Source organism: Suricata suricatta, chromosome 13 (assembly GCF_006229205.1).
Source record: "Suricata suricatta isolate VVHF042 chromosome 13, meerkat_22Aug2017_6uvM2_HiC, whole genome shotgun sequence".
Taxonomy (NCBI): domain Eukaryota; kingdom Metazoa; phylum Chordata; class Mammalia; order Carnivora; family Herpestidae; genus Suricata; species Suricata suricatta.
In genome coordinates this window covers 57601115-57612124 of record NC_043712.1, presented here as the reverse complement: position 1 = coordinate 57612124, position 11010 = coordinate 57601115, and the positions used below count along the sequence as shown (strand labels likewise).

General features: G+C 33.6%; 1 long non-coding RNA gene across 1 annotated transcript in view; it reads right to left on the bottom strand.

Annotated features, from left to right (window-relative positions):
* Positions 1 to 376: 376 nt before the first annotated feature.
* The window catches only part of LOC115276602, a 1186317-nt gene continuing 1175683 nt past the window's right edge, over positions 377 to 11010 (bottom strand). Inside the window, exons 8-9 of the long non-coding RNA XR_003902023.1 lie at positions 1158 to 1191; positions 377 to 532 (exon numbers count right to left, since the gene is read on the bottom strand). This is a non-coding gene — a long non-coding RNA (uncharacterized LOC115276602). The remainder of the gene's footprint in view (positions 533 to 1157; positions 1192 to 11010) is intronic.

Below are 11010 nucleotides of genomic sequence, written 5' to 3'. Positions count from 1 at the left end.
CAAGGTGATGATAGGATAGCCTTTGCATAGACTGTACTATTAAAGATACATTTATTTTCTGTAAAATTTTACATCTCATACACATGAAAATTATTTAACTCAACCAGATTGACTTTTTCTCACCCTTCACAATTTACCCTGAAATGATCAGTTAATTAGAGGGGAAACCAGAACTTGGGAGCTGGCAAGAACCGGTTTTTTCTTCCTTCCTTTCTTTTTCTTTCTTTCTTTCTTTCTTTCTTTCTTCCTTTCTTTCTTTCTTTCTTTCTTTCTTTCTTTCTTTCTTTCTTTCTTTCTTTCTTTTTTTCTTTTCTTTCTTTCTTTCTTTCTTTCTTTCTTTCTTTCTTTCTTTCTTTCTTTCTTTCTTTCTTTCTTTCTTTCTTTTTTCTCTCTTTCTTTTTCCCTTTTGAAAGCATACTATTGCAGCAGATATTTCATTATGATCATTAATATTACTTTCCACAATTTCACTCCCCAACGTAGAATGTTACCCAATAGAAGTCCACAAAAGGAGCCACAAACAAGCATGTTCCTAACAAAGGCAGAAAACCATTTTTCAATTTCTGCTGCAGTATACTGATTCAACTAAAACAAATTCAGGTTTGTCAGCAATGAGACTGGAAAAATGAAAATCAGCTTGTGTGTGCATCATGGTTATGATCATTAACATCTCTAGGGAATAAGAGGGAAAAGAAACATCTGTTTCTTCTTACCAAACTTCTATATAACTTTAAATTACTGATATATATATGTATGTGTATATATGTGTATATCTATATATCTATATATATATATTTCTTTAAAAGACATCCTGCTGCCTTTAGTGGTGTGAACAACATTTGGGTGTTTTCTCAGAGCCATCCCTGGGCAAACATATGGTGCACATTTAATGGAAAACATTTGGAAAATAGTGCCCCTCCTACACTCTTGGTGTACATGTACAGGATACTTTCTGAGTTCCAGTGTTGGCTTAGTTCAGAAGTGAAAAGGGAGAGTTCAAATCCCTGGGGAAAAATATAGCCAACCTCAGGGCATGCTTGACTTTCAGTCCATATAAGTGTTCATGTTTTTACAGATTTCATAGGCAACATAAATCCTTTTGAATATCAGAAAGAAAAACATTCTACACAGATTTGAGAAGAGAAAAACCAACTTACCAGTGTTGTTCAGTTAATTGACAGGCACCATCATCTGAAACAACAAAAATATATCTTGATATTGCAATCATGCAAACTGCCGAAGACTTTCAAATTATCTTCAAACACATATTGTGAATTTATCTACAGAAGCAAAATTAAATAAGCTATAAAGACTCATAATCTGATCTCAATCATTTAGTTATTTCATATGAAAGTGTTTCATCCTCACCACTTTAGATCCAAATTAGATAGCTGATTGTCTTTGAAAATCTTATGTATATGCAAGCTGGCAAATATATGTTTTGCAACCATATTTTATTCTGATGTTCAAGTTTAAAAGTACAGAGAATCCTATATAATACAGCCTTTGTCCTGGCATGAACATAATCATGAAATCTTATCCTAATACATAGCTCTGATAATGCCATATAAGTCACCTTGCTGAGTTAAAAACTCTGCTCTATTGTTGATACTAAAAGATGAAGTATTTAGCATAGTGTTCAGCAGCTTTAGTCAGCTGCTCTTGTTCTACCTTTCTGAGACTCTGCCCTTAATTCTTTGGTGAGTCTTGATTCTACCTTTCAAGTTTATCTCTTACTATTTTCCCCTGTGCCCTGTACTCAGGTCATATCTTTTTTTTTTTTAATGTTTTTATTTATTTTTGATACAGAGAGAGACAGAGCATGAGAGGGGGAGGGGCAGAGAGAGAAGGAGACACAGAACCGGAAGCAGGCTCCAGGCTCTGAGCTAGCTGTCAGCACAGAGCCCGATGTGGGGCTCGAACCCACGAATGTGAGATCTGACCTGAGCCGAAGTCGGAGGCCCAGCCGACGAGCTACCCAGGCGCCCCTCAGGTCATATCTTAAACACCTTCTTTTTTTTTTTTTAAACAATACTTTGGTTCATGACTTTCTCTCCATTTCCAGATACTTTTTATCCATTCTTTAGGGCCACTTCAACTAATTTCACAATGAACTTGTCTTCTACTATAGTCTTCAACAGATTGTCTTTTGCATTATAGTTGGGTGTTTATTCCTTGACCATGTTCATTTTTGCCTACCCAGAAGACTCTCTGTTATGTCTTTGGCGTGGGAGATGTCCAGAAGATGATGCATAAGATAAATGGAACAATTTATTTAATATAGAGGTAACATGTTGTGTACTTTTTTATCATGTTCATCTGCCATTCTTTAAAAGTATTGTTGCATTGCACCTGTTTCTGGTAATAAAGCTTGCATTTTAAAGAAATATTAATTTTTATTATGAATGAAACCTTTAGTTTCATAAAAATAAAATTAAAGAATTTAAATTAAAGAAAATTCTTCTATTAATAAATGACTTTTTAAGCAAGTTCTTTAAGATATTTTTTGTATCATATGATAATTTTATTTTATTTTATTTTATGTTAGATCTAAAAAATACAGGTATTTTTGCAGGTTTGAGTTTTGTGTGGAAAGGTGATAATACTTTCTGGCCCTCTATTAGCACAGCATATGTTTGAAATTAGTGTTTTGAGGAACAGTGACAGATTTGCCTGGAGCCATTAACGTGATTACACCAGCAACAAGACTGAAATTAGTGACATCAGCTTAGAAAAGGAAATCTATATTTTTTATAGAGAAAATGATGACATTTCCTTGTTTGTAATTTTGTACACCTGACCAAGTTAAATATGTGAGAGCAGATTCTGCTTATACAAAGTATGCAGATGCATTACACACTTACACAAAGTCTTATCCTTTCTTCTGGGCTTCAAAAAGTTAACCAATTCTGTGCAATTATTCATATCAATTTTTCCCCAGGGGATTATAAATTGGCTATCTCTTCATCCATTTGATGAAAAACTTCCTGTTTTCATGTAATATATTAAATATCAAGAGAAAGTACTCTTGAATAACAACATATTAAATAATCGTTTTAAAGATTTATATGAATACTTAAAACAATAGCAATGTTTCTTAATTTACATGTTCTTCTATCAAATTCACTATCTTCATTGATCCAAATTCCTCTTTCTTTCTCCTTTTTCTCCCTTTTTCCTTTCTCTCTTTCTTTTTTTTCTTTTCATTTCTAAATATCTTTTCCGATGACCTTTTTCTTCTGCATTTTGATCAGGTCCTAAGTACGTTCCATATAAAGCAAATATGATCCTGTTCCATATAAAACAGATATCTTACTAAGTAGATAACCAATTGATTTAGAGACAAGAAAAATCTTATCAAAAAGCTTTGGAACTTTTGTTTTGATTCCAGATGTGCTGGCATGATTATGGGAAAGGCGTCATCCTAAATAAGATGATTTATGAATAGCACATGCACCTACAAAATTCTTTTTCTTAAAAGAAGTTTTTAGAGGTCTTTTCATATGCAAATTTATTCAAATCGCACTTACAATTAGCCATCTATCTACCTCTCTATATTTGACCATTTAATTCTCATAAAGAGTGTCTACTTTCTATTAAAGAACCCGGGTGTTTAATGCAGGAACAGAATACTAAATGGAATATCATTCCAATATTGTGATTATATGATTTGTGGGAAAAATAAGAAGAATAAATTAAATATGTATGATTGCCTTCTCTGTATATCTGTACTAAGCAGGTGGTAGGAATAAGCCAGCTATTTCTGCAATTACTTATAAAACCAATTATAGAAATAATTATGGAAACAAAAGCAAAAAAGGTACCCACTCTGGGCATAGAAAATTATTTCACAATTAAATTTTTGTGTTCCAATAATATTGAAATACATACATGTATATATAATACATACACATACGTATCTATTTTTCTTTCTTTTTTTATAATTATAATAAGATTTTATTTTATTTATTTTTTTTACTTTATAAAGTTTCATATTTTTTTAACATATGCAATTATTTTCCATCCTTTACAATACAGTAGTTGCAATGACACTCAAAACAGAAAAGCAAAGTAAAAAATCAAAACACCAACTTCTGTTTCATGTAATTAGACTTATACAGAAATTAGACGGTTAAGTAACAACTAGTTAATCACCTAATTTCACAGCTATCTGAAGTGGCAATCGTTATATAGCAGCTTATCTATGATATATTCAAGATACATGATACAATTTATTACTTGTTCATAGGCTACAACACAGCCTGCTTAATACCTTTCCTTAAATTCCACCTCTATACTACAATATGCTTGAGGTCCATGCAAAAAAGTAGCTACCTTTTATGTAGGAAATGGATGATTAAGTCTTTGGTGTTGTAAAAGCAACTTCATTTAAACATAACCACCCCCACCACCAAAAAAAAGAAGAGAAAAAAGAAAAAAAAAGTAAAGCAAATAATAAGGGAAAAGCCCAAAACACACTTCCTATGGGGGGAAAAAAAAACAAACCAGCATGTAATTACACACAGATGCATACAGATATAGGTCTATGCATAAGTGGTCAGAGTGATTCTCCCTTTTTCTAATTTTATCAGATTTCTTTCTTTTGGCATTTCTTTTTTTTCATAGGAAAACTCCAGTCCTCATTTCTCATATCAGTCATGAGCAAGTCCCAGACCTGAGCTGAAATGGCAGTTGAGTGATAACTGGGAAAGAAACTGAGAATGAAAGGGAACTGGCATGACTAAGCCTCATGAGCTATTTTCCATAAATAGCCCCTCAGTCAAAGTCCAGAGTAGTCTTGTGTGTGTGTGTGCGTGTGTGCGTGCGTGTGCGTGTGTAAAAAGAAAGGATACATATTATATCTTACTTTTTTCTCTTGAAATACAAATGACTCTTGCTTCCCTCATAATTAGTTGCAAGTTCTTTATTTTACAGAACCAAAATAAATATAGAAATTAAAGTAGTTCTATTTCCATAAAAATATACATCAGATATTACATATCCAAAACAAAGAAATTTGTCAAAAAATGGAAAACTAGATAAAGTATAACAAGTATTACTTGAGATACAAAACTCAGAGAAATACATTAAGGAAATCTTCAAAGGCTGAATTGAGGGGAAAAAAATTGGAAATGATAAGAAGTCACTGATCTTTTGGTTCTCTGGACATTTATGAATCTCAATCAAGAACCTTAGGATTTCAGGGGCAAAAGGTTAAAATGTCTCTCATGAAAATCTTTTACACAGTTATGGTGGTTGAGTTTATACTGTTAACAAGAACAGAGAAATTCCACAGAGAGGATTTAACAAAGAAGTATTTCTGGATTGGTACCTTGTGCATTCAGTCTCCAAAATTCTTTGGATGGCACACCCCCAACAAAGGAATTAAGAATTATGAACATAAAGCCAAGCTAAGCAGTAGTTTAAATGCATAATTATCAAAAAATGAGCAAATCTTGAGTGAAATTGAATAGTAAGATAAAAGAGCAAGATTAGAGGCACCAAAATATTCCAAAAAAGAGATTGCTAAACATAGATTAGAAAATACTTCAAATCATTAAAAATGAAGGATGGAGAGAAAATATGTGAAATAAATAAGATGTTAGCAAAAGAACAAGAGCATGTCCAATGAGTGTCAATTGTAATTTTACAAATAAAAATATAACTGTTAAAACTATAAACAGATGTATTAAATATAGCTAATGAAAAATTCACAGGAAGAGCTGAATAAAATGTCCACAGCATTACCAGAGAAATAATGAGGACATAAAAGTGATAAGAAAGAGCATAATAGACATAAAAGAATTGATGAGATGGTACAACATGTGTCTAATAAGAGCCAAAAAGACAAGCAGAAGTAACCTTAAAAAAGTAATATATGAAAAATGTTCAAGAATTATGATACTAATATACATAACTTATGTAAAGTACCTATATTTCTATATAAATCTATTTATATAAAACTACTTATTTAACTATTTCTTCAGGAAGTTAAATGAATCTCAAAATAAATCCAATAAATCTCCCTCACACATAAACATAAACATAAATTTAAAAATAGATAGAAGACAAAATACCTATTTAAACAGGAGCACATTTGGTTTACAGCAAACTTTTCAACAAGAATAGAAGATGTAGAATAGAAGAATCATATCTCAACTGTGCTAAGTGAAAATAACTATTATAGGAGGACTTACCTGTCTCTATACTAATTTACTATTGAATGTTAAAAGAGATGTTTTCAGACAAAATATCATTAGTTTCTACTACATCCTTTACTGAGGGAAATCTAAAAGCTATGATTTAGAAAAAAGTAAACTGAATTCAGAAAAAAAGGATGTAAGAAAAAATGGTAAATAAAGACACTGATTCATATAGGTAAATCTAAAAAAAATCAGCAACTATATAAGATAATATAATAATATGAATAATGTATAAAATATGATAATATAATAGTAATAATCAACTTTGAGGTAAAATGGCTGAAAACATTGGACATCTAGCATATGTAAAAGGTTGATGAGGGTGATATCATTAAAGCGTTCTAAAGCCCTTATATTGCTTGGAAGAAGGGTAAGAATATTCGTTAGCTTTATATTTTGTTAAGAGAGGTATCAGCATTAATACTTAAAGGTAACCACCCAGAAAAAAAATTAAAACAATATGGTATCCAATTGACTGGGAGGGGAAAAAGATAAAGAAATGACTACAAAAAAGAGAGAAATATTATGCATAAAAATAACTAAGTTAAGGGGTGTCTGGTTAGCTCAGTAAATTAAACCCTCAATTTATGATCTCATGGTTTGTGGGGTTGAGCCCCCTGTCAGGCTCTATGCTGACAGCTCAGAGCCTGGAGCCCTCTTCAGACTCGGTGCCTCCCTCTTTCTCTGCCTTTCCCCTGCCAGTGCTCTGTCTCTCTCTGTCTTTCAAAAATGGATAAACGTGTTAACATAATAATAAAAAAGAAATAGCTAAGTAAATTAAAAACACACAATAAAATAAATAAATACAAACACATCAGTAATCATAATAAATGTGTTGGATCACAACCTCAGAAGTTCTCCAAGTAAAATCTGAAACTGGTCCCTTACATGGAGGGCAGGGAGAGACTGAATAAGAAAAAAAGCAGACCACCCAGACTGGTAAGTGGCAGGTTATTAACAAAGTGAGGGAAGTTACATATGAGGCTGTCTTGGATGGCTTAAAGAGGAGCAGATCTCCACACCTGCCCAACAGATCTTAAAGGTATGTATAGAGGCCTCAACAAGGTTCACTCACATATATAGTCTCAACAACATATTACTCTGTCAAGGCTGTGTCCTTGTAGAGACTCTAGCTATGGAAACAGTGGGCAGAAAGTACATTCAAAGGACTGCAAAGAGAGAAAGGAGTCCAGACTGCCTGGGTCCAGCTCACAAGTCAATTGGTGGTCTCTCAACATCCTCATCCAACAAAATATCAGTGAACCCAACCGCTAGACAAAGATGGAGATTCTGATACTCTCATTCCTCTTCTTTCCAGGATTGTGTCACCCTTCTTATTCACTTTCTTAAGTCAACACTACTCATGCTCAGTGGCATCTACTTCTTTTCTCTTAGTTCCATTGAAAAACAGGACAGTCTCACCTGTTCTCCTCTCTCCAATGTTTTCAAAACCAGCAAAGCTATGTTTGTTTTTAAGTGTTTCTATTTACAGAAGTAGATGGGAAAGAAATAAAGAGAAGATAATAAAAATGTAAATAGCAAGAGAAAAAGTCCTTATTTTCAACTAGGTGACCAACATGCCTTGGTTTTAAAAGTGAAGTCCCAAGATAAGGAATCTATCCCCCTCCATGAAAGTCTCAGAGAAGAAAGCATTAACCAACTGATTCTCCTAGCGTTTCAGCTGGCATCTTCTATGTGTTATATCTCCAGAATATAAAGGGCTTATAGAGTTTGATCTTTTTGTTTCTGCTTTTATCCCTTTTCCTCTTAGACCTTGAGATCACTGCCTGGTCACTCTACATACCTTCAAGCACTTCCATAACAAAGACTATCCTGGTGCTCTTTGTTCTCTTATTTAAATATTTTACACTACAAAAAAAAAATACCTTAACCATGTGATGAATTTAATGAATCTACAATTGTGCAATATCAACCAAATAACAAAATAGTGAGTTAAAATGAGTAAAAAAACAACTTACACCTTATATTTTTCCTTTAGGTAAATACTTATTTTTAACATTTATTAAACAAGTATTTTTAGGGGCACCTGGGTGGCTCAGTTGATTAAGTGGCCAACTTAGGCTCAGGTCATGATCTTGCAGTTTGTGAGTTTGAGCCCTGCAATGGGTTCTGTGCTGAGAGCTCATAGCCTGGAGCCTGCTTCAGATTCTATGTCTCCCTCTCTCTCTGTCCTTCCCCTACCCACACCCTGTCTCTCTGTCTCCCCAAAATAAAAAACCAAGTATTTTTAGCATCTGCCATGTGTTGTGTACTATTCTCACTGGTGATATGGTGGTAGCCATGTGGACACATTTCTGACTTACATTCTTGAAACATGGAAGGGTGAGGGGAGAGAAAGAAAATAAGCAAGTAAACAAATGAAAGTAAACATGCCTATGGCTGTTCAAAAGTGGAAAGCAGAGACACTGGTAAAAACTGAGAAATCAATTCTGAAATTTCCCAGGAAAGGACTTGTAGTGTTTTAGACTACAGTATATTTGGTGAGCTAGAAAATTGGACAGATTTAGGTTGACATAGAATGCATTTCAAAGATAAAGTCACCAAAATTTACTGATGGATTGGATGTGGGTCATGAGTAAAAGAAAGAGATAAAGGATGGTTACTGGTGGGAAAGTTAGTATTCAGTGGATGTTGGTGGTATTTACCGAGAAGGACAAGACTTATAGAGAATATAGGTTGAGTTGGATGTGTGTATCAGCTATGATCATTCTATTTTAGCCATATTATGCTGAAATGTTTCTTAGCTATGTGAGTACAAATTTTAAGTATGCAGTTGGGCGTAGTAATCAGTAGTCAGGAGAAATTAGACTTGGATATACATATTGGGAATCATTATCATAGACACGGTATCTAAAGGCATGGGAATTAGAGTGAGTCAGTAGCAAAGAGTATAAGGCTAAGACCAGAGTCTAAGGAATCCCAATCAAAGAGTCAGAACTGAAGGCAGATTACGATCAAGTCTGTGAAGCTTAGTTAGAGAGGGAAATTGAATTCCATCTTTACCAAGTACTTACTTAAGAGTACATTCTGTGCTAGGTGCCTCGATAAACAAAACTGACTTATGCCCCATGTGGCTTATGGTTTAGATTCAACGAAATTATATTTCTTTCTCCAGTATTTCTGAATCACAATAACATTACAGTGGCACGTTGATGATCTGTCAATTTCAACCCGTTCTCTATTATTCTGGTACTAAGCATTTCTTATAACTACCACTCTCCTTTATTTCCTTCCAATTCCTTTCAAAATCTAAAGCCCACAGTTAATTCAATAGGAAAATAAATGACATCATAATATTGTTTTTCCTTGAATCACACGTATCAGTGAAAGGAGATATAATACATTCACAATGAAACTGCAGCTTAACGTTGTTGTTTACTTTATTTGTTCCTCTCTTTTGCAAGTTATAACTGAGCAACATGGAAAACACAATGGCCTTTCAGGAAGAATGAGTAGGGTGATGGACTCAGATTGCTTGAGAGTTACCAACCACTATGGAAACTGTAGGGAAAGCAACAAATTGTGCATCTAACACCAGTAGAATAAACAAAGTAAAATAGAGATAAATCATTAGAATCTCTTTAATCTTAAAGGAAATATGTAGATGGACACAACTTGAAACAAATTTCACAAGGAGCTTCTTGCTCCAGGGCATGGTTTATAACGTTAGTCTGAGTAAATCTGCTTGGTTTTCAATTAATAAAATTATAAACTCAGTATCTGTGTCATGGCAAAGTTATAATCCGAGTGTGCAATATTAAATTATTCTTTGTTATGGCAAAATAAAGCTGTAAAAAAATCATACTCTCTGAAAGATGTGAACATGGTTGGTGCAAAACTGAATTTTTATTCTGTAATTCTGGGGATGCCATTGTTTAACAAATTGTATTCTTCTCCCATATTTATCATTGTCTCCACCTATCTTTTTCTTCAGTGTTAAAGCATTTTTATGTAGCCTTTTGAAATTGCACTGATGTTTGTCCTTCGGATTTTCCTTTTCTTGAGATAATTTTTAATTTGCTAACACATGGCAAACACTACAGCTTTGCATATTTTCTGCACATTTAATCTGTTTATCCTAAAAAATGTAGTAAAATGGCATTTAATTTTGCTATGATTTTTTTCATATATTAAAAATGTTTTATTTAGATAGCTTATATTTGAAATATGAAGTGCTAATATAAAATCTACCTTTGCATTCCGTTTAGAGAAGAAGAGTATACTGAGAAGACTGAATAGCTAAAATGAGATTTCAAGAAGAATTTCTACATACCTAAGAAGATAGGTGTTTTTGAAATATATTAAAATTATTCTCTGGAAATGGCCATTACAAAGAAAAGACCAATCTCTGCTATTGCTTTGATTTGGAGGTAGGGACAGACAAATTCAGCCTTCTTATTGTCTTTTAGTCTTTTTTTAAAAATAGTTTATTGTCAAATTGGTTTCTATATAATACCCAGTGCTCTTCCCCACAAGTGCCCTCCTCCATTCACCACCACCTCCTTTCCCCCCTCCCCTTCCCCTTCAACCCTCAGTTCGTTTTCAGTATTCAATAATCTCTCAGGTTTTGCAACCCTCTCTCTACCCAACTCTCTTTCCCTCTTCCCCTCCCCCTGGTCCTCCATCAGGTTTCTCCTGTTCTCCTGTTAGACCTATGAATGCAAACATATGGTTTCTATCCTTCTCTGCCTGACTTATTTCGTTTAGCATGACACCCTCAAGGTCCATCCACTTTCCTACAAATGGCCAGGTTTCATTCTTTCTCATTGCCATCTAATACTCCATT